Source organism: Helianthus annuus, chromosome 12 (assembly GCF_002127325.2).
Source record: "Helianthus annuus cultivar XRQ/B chromosome 12, HanXRQr2.0-SUNRISE, whole genome shotgun sequence".
In the NCBI taxonomy this organism is placed as follows: domain Eukaryota; kingdom Viridiplantae; phylum Streptophyta; class Magnoliopsida; order Asterales; family Asteraceae; genus Helianthus; species Helianthus annuus.
Window position 1 is genome coordinate 54,201,412 of NC_035444.2, and position 17,674 is coordinate 54,219,085.

At 38.4% G+C, this 17,674-nt stretch overlaps 1 long non-coding RNA gene across 3 annotated transcripts; it reads right to left on the reverse strand.

The window, feature by feature from the left end:
- Positions 1 to 9,975: 9,975 nt before the first annotated feature.
- On the reverse strand, positions 9,976 to 12,098 carry LOC110894924. 3 transcript variants are annotated; one of them, XR_002566797.2, is made up of 3 exons: positions 11,449 to 12,098; positions 11,018 to 11,372; positions 9,976 to 10,053 (listed from the first exon to the last, which is right to left on the reverse strand). It is a non-coding gene; the product is annotated as an uncharacterized LOC110894924 (long non-coding RNA). The 3 variants fall into 3 exon arrangements; XR_002566795.2 differs by having other exon boundaries at positions 9,976 to 10,064; XR_002566796.2 differs by lacking the exon at positions 9,976 to 10,053 and having other exon boundaries at positions 10,873 to 11,372.
- Positions 12,099 to 17,674: the final 5,576 nt, after the last annotated feature.

The following is a 17,674-nucleotide window of genomic DNA, read 5'->3' on the forward strand; positions in this document are numbered from 1 at the left end:
AGAAGAACTGAGCAAGCTTCTCGGAAGTTCCAGCAGATTTCTGGCAGAGAATAGATCTTCTCTTGCATGATGCTTCAGCTTCAGCCAAAAGCTCATCAACCTCCAAATCTAAAGCATCACTTGATAAATCACCAGCATCAAGTGATTCCCCATCCATGCTCCCACTATAACCCGAACTATCTTCATCTTCTGAAGATTCACCAGCAGACACGGGTTCTACTACCTTCTCAATCACTTTAGCATAACATGCTGTTCCACCATTTCCTCCTTCTCCAAGCTGAAGGTTCCAGTTGCAGATTTCATCAGCTTGAACAACCAATCCTCTGTGGGGATTAGTGTTTGTGGATCCAGATGCATTTCCTCCAACGGGAACTATTGATCTGACAGAATTGTTGTTCAGTTGCTGTTGTGGCTGTCCTTGATTCCTGAAGGGATTATGATTTCCTTGCTTAGGTGGCTTCTGACACTCCCGCTTGAAGTGACCCTTTTCACCACAATTGAAGCAAGTGACAGCATTCTTATCAAAACCATACTTGGTGTTGTTGTTGCTATCCAAGTTGGTTCTCCCCGTCCTTTCCATAAACTCCTTTGCTCTTCGAATTGCACTAGCAAGAGCCCATTTGATATCCATCATTTCAAACTCTTCTCTATCCACTTGCTGATAATCTTCATTGGTTAGATTGATATTCCCAATCTGACCTGCGACCAATCCACAATAAGCACTAACCAAGGTGTTCAACATCTCCATATGCTCCTTGGCTATTTCGACAGTGACTTTGGAAAAGTTGGAAGTGTCTAATCTGACTGTGTTCGGATTGGAAGTGGCTTGAAAGTTTGAAGAGCTTCCATAAAACCCTTGCTGTTGCGGTTGTTGCTGCTGAGCTCTGCTTGGGTCTAAGAAAGGCGGTGGTGTGAATTGCTGAGCTGTCGGTTGCACATACTGTTGTTGAGAAGAAGAATCTGGTCTTGAATACATCATCGTGTATGCTGAAGGATCAAACTGATTTGTTGTGGAAGGTCCGGTGTTTGAGATGAAAGCTGTTTGAAGCCTTGCGTGTTGAGAGGCTGGTTTTTCTCCACTGATACCTCCTGCAATCCCATAGTACATCTCTGGATTTTGAGGAGTTAGTGTTCTTTTTGCCTTAAGCTTTTCTTCTACATCCTTGTTCTCCAATTTTTGAATTAACTCATAAACGATGATTGTGTCTAGAACACCATTTTGTTTGAGAATTTCAAGAAAACTGCTCCACTTTGCTGGTAAGCTATTAGCGAATCTCTGCACCATTTCTTGTGGAGTGGCAGTGACTCTAAAAGCAAACATCTCGCTCAACAAGTGATGGAACCTTGTAGATAACTCTGCCAAAGTCTCATTCTCCATACACGTGAATCCTTCAAACTCTTTCTTCAGTAATTCTTGCTTGATCTTTCTAGATTGAGCATTTCCTTCACATCGTAACGTGAGCATATCCCACAAGCTTTTAGTAGTCGTGCAGTAAACAAACTGGTGGTAAATGTCTCTGTGAAGAGCTTGTGTGAGAATCATGAATGCTTTCTTTTCTAACTCAAATTTCTTCTTATCATTATCAGACATAGTGCTGTAAGTTTGTGGATTAGATCCTGCAACTTCCAAATCATTGTCAAATGCGGTGAAGAAGCACATCCATAGATCTTGACCTTGCCCCTGAACATAAGTTCTCAGCCTTTCTTTCCACCATCCCCAATCATTGATGTGATTTAGCTTTGGCGGTTTTGTGCTTGTGCCAGTTTCACTGTCGTTCTGCATCATTGCTTGAATGCTGCTGCTTTGATTTGTGACCAATGCCCATTGGTTTGCAGTTATCATTGCAGCTTGAGGTGGGGCAATAGCCCGCATCCATGCAGTTTTGTCGAAATCTGACGCAGATTGCGTAGCTGATGATTGTGGAGTCAAAGTTGTTTGAGTCCACGCGGTTGGATCCCACTGACCGTTTGTTCCCATTTTATAAAAATTAATATATTAAGTGAAAATTGATTTAAAATTTGAAAAACAAATTTTCCCCTTTTAAAAATTCAATTTTCACAAACTATGTTAATATCTCGAATGAAAACAACCAGCCGAAGGATCCCTGATCGAAAGACCTGAAAAACACAAACTTGTTAAACTTAACAGACTAGGATCGAAGGATCAATACTTGTTCGAAGGATCAACAGTGTTCGAAAGATCACTGTTGAATTTCGAACAATGGTTTCGAAAGATTCTCCAATCGAAAGATCCTTATCTTTCGAATAAGAACTGTAGATCGAAAGATATATCCTTCGAAAAGATTCCTTGGATCGAAGGATAAGTCACAGACTTCGAAGGATGTTCGAAGGATGATTATCTATCGAACTTCCTTTGATCGAAAGATGATCTTTCGACTTCGAAGGATATCCTTCGATCTGTACTGACACAGTTGACAAAAAGTGAAAGGTTGGTGAAAAGGTGATGGGTTGGTAGAAAGCTTTCGGCAGAAGGTATGTTCAAACCATACCTTTTACCAAACCAGATTTGACCCAATAAAATAATACTTAAAAAGGAAGGTTCTTATCCAGAAAACCGGTCACCGGAGTAAGCCGGAATTTGGCCGGAAATTACCAAACTTCTTAAAAACAAGTTTTTAAGTTACCCAACCCGTCCTTTAACACACCCGGTTAGTTTAGAACACGTTTTTACGTCTAGAAATGCGAGAAAAACACTAAAAACGGGTGCTAAACCATGTGAGTTTTTGTCCAAAAACTCCAAAGTCTTGTATAAACTCGGTTTTTAACAAGGAAAAGAGCCACGGCTCTGATACCACTTGTAGGTCCCCCGGAGATTGAGGTTAAACCTTATCCTTGTTATGTTTAACACACTAGCAAGTGCGGAATCCAAGCTAGAATGCAAACCGGTAGTTTATATGAGAACACAAGCTATAAAGAGAAAGGTAGACACACGAGATATCAAAGATTTCTCTTGTATTTCAGTGGACACGGTTACAGCCCTTGACCAAACTGAAAATACGCTCTCTACAAGACTAAGTTCACTCACACTTTCTTTTTCACTCACTAAAATGAAGTGAACACATTACATGAGTATATATATATACCCATCACAGCTCGTCTGGTCGAAGGATCAGATAGACTGATCGAAGGATCATCTATCGATCTGAAACCTATCGAAGGATCTACATATACCTCGAAGGATGATATCCTTCGAGGTCCATCAACATCCATCGAAGGTTTATCTTTCGAGCTCATCGAAGGATCTAAACAATCCTTCGATGACCCATCCTTCGACACAAACATGTTATAAACCATGTTCTAACTGTTTGGCCAAGTCAAACCAGGAGGATGGTTGGCTTGGTCAAACTTACATCAAATACACATATTAACAAACCTAAGACGTAACCCAGACTAACAAAAGACATCGTTTTGTATCATGACAAAATACAGACAAAGTACAGACACAAGTGCACCAACAAATAGTATGCACATTCTAACGAAAACAAAACTAAAAATAACGGAAAATCATACAAACTTTACACGAATAAAAGATGTATTTTGCAATACATCAGCCAACATTTGAAGTTCATAAGAACTTCATGATGACATCACCCTAGAACACCCCAAATCCAATGATTTCACGGTTAAAAGTTGAGATTTAAAAGATAGAAAGGTGGAGAAGTGCATGTAGATCAAAGAAGTACAAGTTTTGAGTTGAAAACTTACGAGAATCGTGAGAAATCGAGAGATGAAGGTCCAACAGCGTCTGTTCGAACAAGAGCAGTCACATCAACTGTTGTTGATGTGACAAGTGGGGTATTTATAGGCAAAGGAGGAGAAGGGAGGTGAAGTGGTGCTTGGATCGGATGGTCGTCCGATCGGTTGGCTGTCCGATCGGCTGGCTGTCCGATCGGATGGCTGTCTGATCGGATGGCCATCCAATCGAAGTGCCATTCGATCAGATGCCTACGGTGAGCTGAGTTTTGGCGTTTCGTTTCGATCGTTAAGCGTTGCGATAGTTTGGTTACACATTCTCATCCATATTTCATATATTTATTATAATTAGTTACGTTGGGTCGTATGTACATATCCCTATTTCAAAGTTGCGATATAATAACTGAGTTTTGTTTCGAATATGCGATTTCTTTGCGACGCTTCACGGACATCGAGGAAGGTAGAATAGGTCCTCTCTTAATGTCATCGTGAACGTTAATGTGTTTTAAGTAATGAGTTGCACTGCGACACATCACGGCTATCAAGGAGGGTAGAATTGGTCCTCACTTGACGCCTTCGTGGTTGTCAGCAAGTGCAATGTGATGTGATGGTGATAGAATATGCAAAAATATTGCGATATAGCGATGTAACTGATATAGGTACATTATGATCCAAATCTCTGGTGCTAGGCGTAACGAGTATAACGAGTAGTAACAACGCACGAACGTGCGGGTTGTTACAGTAGCGTTCAGCGTTCCCATTCGGATCCAGTTTTGTTTTGAACACCCATTTACAACCTACAGGTTTGACACCGTTGGGTAATTCTACCAAATCCCAAACGTCATTTTTCTTCATGGATTCAAGCTCATCAATCATTGCTTTGTTCCATTCAGAAGACTGATCACTGCTAATGGCTTCATTATAAGAGGTAGGATCATTGAGCTTTCCAGCATCCATTTCAGTCAGGTAGGTAACATAATCATCCCAATTAGTAGGCCGTCTTTGCCTAGATGACCTCCTGAGTTGATTATCGGGTTCAACGTTGTCTTGGTTTTGAGCGTTTGATGTGCCTTCGTTATGAGGTATAATAGGTTCTGATTGTGGAGATGGAGTTTGTGCAGTGGCTTCAGGTGCAGATGTTGCATGGCGTACAAGAGGAGTAAACGGAGTAATGGTAAGCGACGAGTCTCCCCCCCCCCCCCCGCGTCTTGTACTTCTTGTAATTCTTCATAAGGGTTGGTACTGCTCCCACTGACCTTGAAATCCTCCAGGAACGCAGCACGCTTGGTTTCAACAATACGGGTGACATGGGAAGGACAATAGAAACGATAATCCTTCGAATGATCAGGATACCCGATAAAGAAACAGGTAACTGTTTTAGGGTCAAGTTTCCTTAGGAAAGGATTATAGAGTTTTGCTTCAGCAATGCAGCCCCATACTTTCATATATTTAAGACTTGGTTTCCTTCCTGTCGAAAGTTCATAAGGAGTTTTAGGGACAGACTTAGAAGGAACTCTATTGAGTATATGAACAACTGTTTTTAACGCTTCAGACTAAAGGATTAATGGTAAATTAGTGTTGGCTAACATACTGCGCACCATGTTCATAAGGGTACGATTTTTTTCTTTCAGCGACACCGTTCTGCTGAGGTGTACCAGGCATGGTGTATTGGTTCACAATCCCCTGGCCCTTACAAAACTCATAAAATGGACCAGGAACTTGACCCACATCAGTATGTCTTCCATAATATTCACTGCCTCTATCTGATCTCACAACTTTAATCTGGTGATCTAATTGCTTTTCAACTTCATCTTTATAATCTTTAAAAGTTGTAAGAGATTCAGACTTTTCCTTAATAAGATACAAGTACATGTAACGAGAATAATCATCAATGAAAGTGATAAATGAAGTATGTCATGTTATGCCAGCGATTTGGTAGGGACCACTAATGTCAGTGTGAATGAGTTCTAATAAATTAGGACTTCTAGTGGCACCTTTCTTATTCGCTGATGTCATTTTGCCTTTAAGACATTTGACACATGTTCCAAAATCAGTGAAATCGAGAGGAGGTAAGACTTCATCCTTTACGAGACGATTTAATCGTTCTCTTGAGATGTGGCCTAAACGTTGATGCCACAACATAGATGAAGTCTCTAAGTCTCGTTTCTTTTCCATCTTTGTGAGTGATTCATTAATATTATATGACAACAAAGATTTGGAAAAATTATCATCTAGTTCTAATCTATAGATACCACCATCTATAGAGAATAGAGAGTTTGCGATGACCATGAGAAACGACAAAACCGTCCATGTCTAACTTTGGTCCTGATACAAGGTTCCGAGTTACCTCAAGAACATATAAGGTATCATAAAGTTTAATACATAAACCAGTTTTCAAAAATAATTGTAATGTTCCTATGGCCTTCACTTCTAATTCCCGATTATCCCCAACTTTAAGTGTTCTTTGGTTTCTTCCCAGCTTCCGGATTGAAAGGAATCCCTGAGTAGAGTTAGTTACATGAACCATAGAACCAGAATCAAACCACCAAGAATTAGCAGGAACATTTAAATTAAAGGACTCAAGTATCATGAAAAAATCGTTACCTTTCTTAGCCAGCCACTCCTTGAAGTCAGCGCATTCCTTTTGCTTATGTTCTGTTTTCTTACAGAACTTGTAATAGGGTTTGCCTAAGGAGCTCTTAGAGCTGGAAGGTGCACTTGTATTAGGATTTGGCTTTTGGACTTTGGAAGCATCCTTTCTTTGATAATTGTTCTTCCTCTTCTTAGAGCTGGAGGTGGTGAAGTTAGCAACATCAGTAGTGCGATCCATCTTTATACGCTCTTCCTCCTGTACGCACATAGCGACCAGCTCACTCATCGTCCATTTGTCCTTCTGAGTGTTGTAATTGATCTTGAATGCTTCATAGGACGAAGGAAGCGAAGTGATGATGAAGTGAACAAGAAAACCATCACTGATTTCCATCTCTAGCCCTTTTAGCTTATTGGCCGTGTCATGCATCATCATGATGTGTTCGCGAATGCCGCTCCTCCCATCATACTTAGTCGTCACCAGCTTGAGGATAAGAGTGCTAGCGTGTGCTTTTGATGTTCCTTTGAATTGAGCCTCCACAGAAGCCAGGTAGGTATTAGCATCCTCGGAATCTAGAATAGCGCCTCTAATTGCATTGTGAATTGATTGCTTCATGAACATGAGAGACATGCGGTTACACCTAGTCCATTTTTCATGAACTATCTGCTCAGCCGCAGTACTTTGAGTGGTAAGGTCCGCTGGCTTATTCTCTCTAAGAGCATAATCGAAATCTAGCAATCTTAGTGTAAGCATGAGGGCATCCTTCCATTCAGCAAAGTTATCACCAGTCAAAGGTGGAATCCCGCAATTGGGTGCTGATAGTGGAAATAAGATGAGCAAGTTATGATACTAAGCAAGAAGTCCTAATGTGATCTAAGGGCATGTTATACTAAGGCAGGAATAAATAATGACAATTTTAATTATGAAGCCGTGATAATGTCTATTACTAACATCAAAATAATAGACTTAGTTTAAAAAATTCTACTTAAACGAAGACAAATCAGCTTTGGCCAGAAGTGTAATCATTTAACTATGTGTGCAAAGTAATCGTGACAAATCAGCTTTGGCCAGAAATGAGACAATCACTTTACTTATGCACTTGTCAAGCATGCTAAACATAAATGAATTAAATCAGCTTTGGCCAGAATTAAGACATTTCACGTTTGTAATGCATACTCAACATAGCTTTTATGATACTTGAACAATAAATAGATGTATTAAATCAGCTTTGGCCAGGAAAGATACATCAGAAGCTCATTCAAGTTAAGCTATTTTGGTTTTGTAAAAAATTATCTGATTCTGATTAGTTAATTAAGTGTTAACAAAACCAAGTATTTAATAGCAAACCACCTGTTAGCGCTGAAATTTAGTTCACATTAAACAGCCTAAAATAATGAGGTTTCGAGTGAGGTCTCGAGTCAGGTCTCGACTGAGTTATAAGATCTCGTGTCAGTTATGAGGTCTCGAGTCGCAACCTTGTTCTCGAGTTGTGAAGATTATGGTCTCGAGTCGCAACCTTGTTCTCGAGTTGTGAAGATTATGGTCTCGAGTCTCAACCTTATGGTCTCGAGTCAAGACCTTTGTCTCGAGTCGAGACCTTTGTCTCGAGTTGTTGTCTTATGGTCTCGAGTCGAGACCTTTGTCTCGAGTTGTAAACTTTTGAGAGCCCTTATGATTTTGAGTCGAGACCTTGTGATCTCGAGTCGAGATCTGATGATCTCGAGTCGTAACCTGATGGTCTCGAATCGCAATCTGATGGTCTCGAGTCCACTGTTAATAGCTATCATTGTGATAATAACTGAAAACTTGAAATTTTAGGGATTGTGGGATAGTGTTTCCTGTTTTATTGCTGATCTAAACTTATCAAAAGATTTCGAAAATAATAACTGGTTATCTTTTAACAGTTATCGAAAATTTTAGTAGATAAAATTCAGATCAAACAGTAAAAAACATCCACTAATCCAAATCATATTCCAAAACTTAAGGAATTTTCGAGTTTTTCTTAGAACAAGTGATGAACCCTAAAAAACTAAAACATAATCTGGGATCCGAAACCTGAATTTTAATGATTTCAAACGGGTCTCGGACATGAAATTAATCCATATTAGTTTCGGGTGACATGATTAATCACCCCTTTTCTCAAAACACTGATTTCGGCTCAATGTAGCCCGAAAACAGCCGTGATTTCTAAGGCTTTAAAAAAATTTCTGTTTTCCAGATTATGATCCCAGAATGATACATACGAAAACAGAACTGATTTATCGACATATGCTCTGATACCACATGTTGATCAGTTCTGTTTAAACATAATGGAAAACATGAATAACATACCTGTTACAGTAGACAGGACAACAGAGAATCCAGTCAGAGATGCAACCATTGAGTTCGACATACTTGTCAGGATGATCTGGTTCCTCCTTAGGGTGTAAAGTTATGATGTTGATGAACCGAAAGAAGGGATGGTTTCGGTTATGGAGAGAGATCCGAGAATGATGTTATGAGGGTTGTGAAAAAGTCTAATCGTCTAACCCTTAAACTCTCTAATAATCTCCTTATATATTGTCACACCCGAAATATCAGAGCTGGCGTGACTGGACTGGTATCTTCATTGCACAGCGGAAGCAAATAAGCTAAGACTTCTAGAAAAATGAACGCCGCTAAGTACTCGAATTCCCATGGGTTCTCCTATTCCAACCGTTCCATAGCCTTAAAAATGCAACCTGAGAAAGAACATGCGAAAAAGTCAACATAAAGTTGAGCGAGTTCATAGTTTGTTTTGAAAAGATTTAAAATAAATCTTTTTGATAACCGGTTTTAAAGTTGTTGGGAAAATGTAGTAAAATCATTTTCTTGGCATGATATATGAAAACTGTGAGTCTAGCCCACGAGAGTCTTTGTGCATTGCACGAGAGAGAATGGGCCAAGCCCAAACGAACCTTTGTAAGCAGGATCAACGTGTCCTCTTACTTAGGTATAGTTTGAAAAGCGTTACCAAAGTTTGTAAATCGATGTATTTGTGAGTTTCAATCAAATGAATCTTTAAAACATTTGAAAACTTGAGTATCAAAAGCTGGTATGTAAGCGTCTATGAACAGATCATTAATGTTTTGCAAGGACATTAATATGTGTGGCGACATAGGAAGCACTCAACCCTAGCGGATTTCCCCCGGTCCACCCGGTTAGAACAACAAAAGCACTACATGGGCCACACAAGGACCCAAGAGTGGGGCTCGCTACACCCGATAGATCTACCACTTTTGCCCTCGGTCTTATACAAGATTAATGGCACTTAAGAGAGATTACTATTCGCTCGCTCACCTGATCTAACAGTTCATTCCCTAGCTTAACCATACCCTAGTTAACGTATAATGTGAGAGTTATTCATGTCCTTGGGCCTCTGCCCATGTCCTTGGGCCTTTGCCCACGTCATTCGTGTTATTAAAACTCATGCATGTTTCGAAAACACTAATGTTTTTATAAAACCGGTATGTTTAGCATAATCTTTTCGTAAACCATTTGAGTTTGTTAAAATCATGTCGCAAAATGGTTTATAAATATGCAATATTCATTTATCGAAACCTTGTGTGATTTTGCAAAACTTGCATGTCTTTCCACCCCCGAAAACATTTTATAAAAATGTAAAACAGTAAAAAGTGGGGGTTATGAACTCACCTTGATATTCCTGTGCAAAGCTAGCCTAACGTGATTCCGTAGTGTCGTTCCAAGAATGTGCATTAGCCAGCGTGCAACTATGGTATTCCTAACAGGGAATAACTTATCAGTTTCTAGTATAACGACATAGTTAAATTACGTGTCCGAGCTCTACCGAGTCGTAAGTAAACGACTCTACGAAGGTGTTATCATTTTGATTCTGAAATAATCAATCTAAGGTTATTTAATCCCGTTCATAATCGGGATAAAACTAAGTCACGAAATCGATTTAGTTTTCGAGTGTTAAAAGATATATATATATATATATATATATATATATATATATATATATATATATATATATATATATATATATATATATATTTAAATATAAATATATACTTGCGATGTCGTGTTAGTCGTCGTGACTAGACATACGTAGGTGGATAGCGGTTCATGTCGTTGTTGCCGTAAGATGGAAATAAAAGTGTGTATATATGTATACATATATTTTAAGTCGTGAGTTTGAAATATAAACTCTAAATTCAGTCGTTTGAACCAAATATAAAAATTATATTTAGTTCGTAAGGAAGTCTAAAGTCGACGTTTAAAATAAATACAAGCGATTAAATTTATTTTATAATCTAACACGAAGTAACGACTTTTGAAATAAAAATAAACATTTATATTTATTTTTATAGAAGCGTTCGGAAGTATCGGGTTTGTTAACTCATAACGTCGTCAAGTAAAACGTAAGCTTATATTCATTTTATAAGAAAACTTAAACATCGATAGGTTCCATTTTTAGAATAAAATACGTTTCGTATGTCAAATTTTTACGGAAAACGGGCAGAGTTTCCTCTGTTTTTGGAATAACCCGACTATAAAAAGTCGTCATATTTTATCAAAACTCAACAATAAACCAACCACAATTATATATATCTTTCGCAAAATATAACGAACGCTAAAATAAATAAACTAGAGTACGGCGGTTCAAGCTCGGTTCGCGTAGACTAAAAAAAACAACGAAATCAATAAATCTCGTTATGTTTAAGTCGTTACCGGGTCCTGAGTTGACCTCGTTTGACCTGTTTGACCGCTGTTGACCCGAAACCAATCCGTTGACTGTTGTTGACTGCCCTTGACTCCTGTTGACCAGCGTTGACCAGTCAACCTGACGTGTTGACTGGTTTGACTTTGTTAACCGAGTTGAACCAAACTTACACCGAATGTGAATCGAAACCCAATCCGAGGATATCCACCACCAATCCAGCCGACATCACTGTCGTTTTCCGGCTCCACTGTCGCTAACCCGAACAATGAGTTGACTCGGTTTGACCTAGTCAACCCGAGTTAAACCAAATCAAATCTGACTTGAACCGAAGCTAAAATTCAAACCGGAACAACCACACCCCACCTGAAACATCACATTTGACTGAGAACTGAACTGATCCAAAAGAATGAGAAGGTGCGTTTTTTTTTTAGGCGCTTACCTGAGAAGTCACGAAGTGCGGCTGTCGTCAACCAGTACAGCCACCATCGTTACCAAATCGGAATGATCAGAAGCCGGAATCACATTCAGGGAACTCGATTTAGGGGGGGTGTCGAAATCCATCGCCACCTCCACCGTGAGTAGCGGCGCAGCCGTGTCATCACGACCAGCTGCCGTCGAGATCCACCACCGCCGCCGCAGCTGCCCGTCTGCCGTCGATGTCGTCATTCTCCTTCTCCACCAGATCTCTCTCTCTTTCTCTCTCTCCGTGCTCCTCTCTCTTCTGTTCGTAGCCGCCGCACCACCGGCTATTCTGGTCGTCGATCATCATCAACACATCATCATCTTCGTCCTACCTCGTTACCATCATCAGAGAGACGAGGGGGGTGGGTGTCGTGCGCGACCGGAGAAGAAACCGGCCTCCGGTTCCGGCTCCGATTGTCGGCTCCAGCAGGTTGAGAGGGTGAGGAGGTTGTTGTGGTGTGTGGGTGAAATATCTTGTGTTCACAGGTGGATTCGAGAGAGAGAGAGAGATACAGGAGCTGTATGTGTGGTGTGGGTATGAAGGAGATGAGTTCCCTGGTCTTTTGTCTGTGTGTTGTAGTGTGAAGGAGATGGAGAGCAACAGACGTACTGTAGTTGTGTGCTGATTATTTAGGGTATCAAAATGACCAAAAAAATTGAGGTAAGGTGTTTATATAGTTAGGTTAACCAAATGGTTTAGTGGGTTGGGCCCGAGGCCCGTTAGCGGGTTGGAGCAGCCCAGTAACAATTCTGAAGCCCGTTTCTCGAACTCGAAGTTTGTATATGTCGTAAATTATAATGTTAAGTCAAAAAATACTCAAAGATTTCGTTAGAAATCAATATTTGATGCGTATTTTGTCGAGTGAGTTAAAACACGTAAAATTGACTCGGTCATCATTCTTAACTCGTTTTTCGATTCATTTTCAACCACGGATAGGAAGATTTAAAAACAAAGCTAAATATATCATAATATTTCAGTTTTTAAGTTAATACGCGCATCTGATGCTTTTATTTCGTCGTTGATTGTCGGTGCGTTACTGTTTCCGCGTTTTTCGTTCGCATTTGCGTTTGGTGTTGTTTGAGAACATAATATTTTCGCAAAACGTAATCCATAAGTATATGTTATATGTATAAACTTTGTAATCGACGGTGTTGTCAGTAGTTTATACGGTGTCAGATCGTTTCCGTGTATCGTTCCGCAGATTTCTCCAGAAATCACCATACGCGCACTATCACGTCTGATAAGCGTTCCTAGGCATACTAAGAGCCTAATTAGGTTAATTAAGGCCTTAAACACTATTAATTATCTCCTTAATCGTTCGCTAATCACGTAATTAGATGCCGTTAATTACCGGTTGTCACATATATACACCCAAGAGGAAACCTAATTAGTTAATAAGGGTAATATGGTCCATCAACAATTACCAATTAATTATTAATAGGTTATTAATATATTTTGATCTATATAATATAAATGATTATAATGGCTACAAGATTAAATTATGTAATATTAATATATTTAATCTCACACATTCCAGAAACATCTTGAAAAAAACCCTGCGCGGCCACACAACAGTTCTGAACAAGATTTAGAAAGATCAGTCTTCGATGACCATGCGCCGGAGAAAGGAAAGACAAATATTCAACTAACACCCTTGCGCGGGCTCGCGCAAGGGAACAATTAAGCTTGAAGATGAAGTCCTAAACATTTCCGCGCGCATGAAATCGGGACTTGAACAAAAGGAATCTTTTCTGTTACAATAAAATGGACACATGGCAATAATGCAATGGACTACATCCGTAGATCTTCTAAGCATAATTAAACCATGACCATCAATTCAACCTTGCTTTAGAGCTTCACAATTTAAACATAATTAACTAATAAGGAACAAAGGAAAACATCATGCCTAGTAAACAAGTTAACATCATCACAAAATACTCATTTTTAACAATGTCATAGATAAAACCACCACTCCATAATTATCTATTATCTATTATCTAATTATTTAAAAACCAACTCTTAAGAATAGTACAACTGTGTAGGTGCTTTTCTTTCCTAGATCGTTTTTCTTAAGGGTGGAGGGTATGGTCAATCACCCTAGGGTGTTTGAGTGAAATCTTATCCAATAATATTATGCCATGTCAACTCCCCATTCCACTCCCTATTTTGCACTCAATCAGGGGGTATGGTCAAACACCACTCAATTAAAAAAAAAAAAACTTGATTGGTTGAGTGATCCTCTCTCCTCTCCTCTCAATCACATCGGTGAACAATCACCGATTTTTGTTCACTCTCTCCAACTCACCGAACACTTTCCTTCACTCGGTATAGTCACCGATAGGTGACCTCAAGTCCCCGCTACTATACCCTGTACCCTAAATATATGGGACGAAACCAGTTATATACTCAAAAAAGGAAGTTGGAGCAATGGCATGTGTGTTCTTGTGTGAATAAGGAGATACAGGTCCGAGCCTTAGTAAGACCGATGTCGTATCGTATCGCATGGAATTGTATCGTTTGGTAACGCGCTATTTGACGAATTCCGTCAACGTTTAGGTGAAACTGATCGCTCCCGAAATTATATTTTTGATAGTGAAGGGATTTGAGAAGAATGGTTGCCAAAATTATCCAACTCTTCAATGTCGTGATGGATCGCAGTGACGAGGAATAGAGGCGAAAGTGATTGACGAGGCCCTTCGCGAGTACCAAACGATCTACGATGGAAGATTTACGCACATGTCGACCTGGCAAATACTAAGAAAGCATCTTAGTTGGTAGCCACTTCTGTGTCCCAATTCCGACTCCAATAATTACGAGGTTGATAGAGTAGTGGATTAGATTTATGTAGTTGTTTTAATATTAACTAGTATTAAGCACCCCCGCATTGCGGTGGGGGCGAACACTAATGCCACACTACTGCTAGCGACGACTAACACTGAAGTTGCGGCGTGTTAATGCAAAGAAATTAAACCGAAACATAAAACATAGAATAGAATAACTAAGTTGATCTAGGACTCGCGTGTTACGATGAACCCACGTCTATTTTTTCCCGTTTAACTGGTTCATCATAATCTATATATAATATATATCATTACCACTATACAATACCTCTATATCATTACCACTATACAAACCATAATGCATGCATTACAACAACCATTGCATCAATATTTTGCAACTTATACAACTATACAAACCATAAATCATGCGTTACAACAACACAAAACAAAACAAAATATGAGATGAGGAAATGTGGCTATGGCCTATGAGTACAACTAATTATGCATAACATACAACAAAATATAAGGAAATGTGGTTATGGGTACAACCAGGTATGCATAACATACCACCCTCAATGCACATATATGTTGCAAATTTATAGTGTTGCGGCGGGGGCGTAAAAGCATGTCAAATAGCACACCTCCCCCACGCAACCATCAGTGACCACCAACGCTAAAGTTGTGGCGTGTTAAAGCAAAGAAATAGACCGAAATGTAGAAAATTTAAAAATAACTAAGTTGATCTAGGACACATGTGTTACGATAAACCTGTTAAATGAGAAAAAATAGACATAAAAATATTGAACAAAACATGGGCGTTGCGCCCTGTTAACTCGCAAAATTATGAACTAAACGTAAAAAGTTGAATCACATACGTACGTTGCGTTGTTTTAACTCACAAAATTTAGTACGAAACATAAAACGAAAATTTGGGCAGGATGGAAAGTATAGGGGACGAAAGTAGAAAGTAAAAAAGTTGTGAGGTTAAATTACAAAATATAAAAAGTTTTTGGTTAAAAGTAAAAAAAAAAATCATTTTTGTGAGGTTAAAATTGTAAGAAACCGAAAGATATAAAAAAATAACAAAGTCAATCGATGACTTACGTGTTGCGACGAACCTATGAAATGAAAAACAATAGACGTAAAATCTTGAACTACATAGAGATGTTGGGCCATATTACTTCGCAAAATTATGAACAAAACGTAAAAAACGTTGAAACACAAACACACGTTGTTTCATGGTAACTCACAAAATTTAGTACGAAAAGCAAAGCGGAAATCCACGAAAGATGAAAAGTATAGGGGACCAAAGTTAAATATAAAAAAGTTGAGGTTAAATTGTAAATGAAGAAAAGTTTTGGCTCTAAAGTAAAAAAAAAATCAATTTTGTGAAATGAAAATTATAAGAAATTCAAAGATTTGGATTAAAGGTAAAATTTCAACTTTTTTTTTTGAAAACCAGCCAAAACACATGGTACAACATGCTATGCATACAAAACTTACAAATTTATAGTATATAAATTATTGAGTAGTTTAAATTTTAAGTGTGTGTTTGTTTAATATCAATTATGTATTGGTTTAGTTTTAAGTTTTAACTATAGAAGAATGGGTGGATCTTTAGCATTGAATTAACAAGATGACCAAAATACTCTCATGTGGGGTCCACTTGGTAAGTATGATTTGGGTTGTTGCTCTGATACATGTTGCATTGTGTTTTTATTAGGAACCCAAGCTTAATACCAAGAGGCTATAATAATCAAAACCCTAAATCTACAAATTGAGTCATTCTCTTTTTATCAAATGTTTTCAAAACCCTAAATGTTTTCCAATTGTTACTTATATTACAGTGATTAAGTATTTGTATTCTTACCGGGAAACTACTGTCAGTATGTGGGGTTTTGTAGAGTAGGAGTTGGGTAGAAAGCCTTATTTTCCTAGAAAGTCTAGGAATCAATCAGAACGTGACATGTGGCATTGAAGGATTTTAACTAAAAGGGCAACTGTGTAATTTGACATTTTATTTTAATTTTGGAATTTATATCTCATTAACTAACTATGCACGATTTTATGGTAACTGATTCTTCATGATTTGCGAATTACTACCAGATGTAAATATCAATCAAATTCTCATTCGTTCCTTTCACGATCTTGATCAACTTTATTCGTAAATCATTTTTTACGTGAGAGATAGTTATGGCTTCAAACACAATTCTTGATTGCGGATATGGCAAATACACTTCTTTTTCTGTTTACTATTATCTTGTCTGTATCGGTTTTTAATTATGTCTGGAAACCACCAGAATGTTATTGACGTTGTGTTTTAACAGCAAGCAGATTCATACAGTTGTGTTTTAGCATTCAAATTCATACAGTTGTGTTTTAACAGCAAGCAGATTCATACGGTTGTGTCTTAGTATTCAGATTCATACAGTTGTGTTTTAACAGCAAGCAGATTCATACAGTTGTGTTTTAGCATTCAGATTCATACAATTGTGTTTAACAGCAAGCAGATTCATACAATTGTGTTTTAACAGCAAGCATATTCATACAGTTGTGTTTTAGCATTCAGATTCATACAGTTGTGTTTTAACAGCAAGCAGATTCATACGCTGTGTTTTACCATCCATGCTGGTAATGCTAGAGGATTTCTTGATGCTGTGTTTTAACAACAAGCAGATTAGCAAGCAGATTAATACGATGTGTTTTCTTGATGTGTTTCTTCATGAAGGATAGAAGGGAGAGAGAGAGAGAGAGAGAGAGAGAGAGAAAGGGGGGAGAGAGAGAGAGAGAGAAAGAAAAATCGCAAGAAATGTGGGGTGGTTATGGAATGACAATTATTTCCATATTTAAAACAAACTAAATGATATATCTACCCCTGATTAATTAAATAATCCTATTTTTAAGAAACACATATTACCAAAATGTCACCAAGATGATCTCAACCATTAAACACACCCATTGGATGGCCCAGATCGCTTCCTAGACTTTCTAGGAAAAACACACTTTCCGTAGGATCCCCACTCGGGTTTTGTATACATTACTTGTTATGCATCACTATTGGGCAATGGTTTAGCCAATGAGTGATATGACCACAGTCACAGGAACTGCCACCTGGTGACAAATACTATTTAAAATAGTTTCTTTACTATTAGACAATGAGTTAGCCACTAGTAGTTTGGCAAGATAAACAAATGTAAAAACTCCAAATGCTATAATTATAAGAGTGTGTTTTCTACCAATGAATGAACTCACCAATATTTCTTGCTTTCTTGCTGATCAAATGTTTTTAAAACGCGTTTCAGGTAACTTACTGTGAAAGTAAAGGACATGTTATGAAGCACTCATGGCTTAATAAAGTGGCTATGTCACCAGATTAAAGAAAGAAAATTATGTTTTATCAAAATAGGGTTTATCCCTATAAA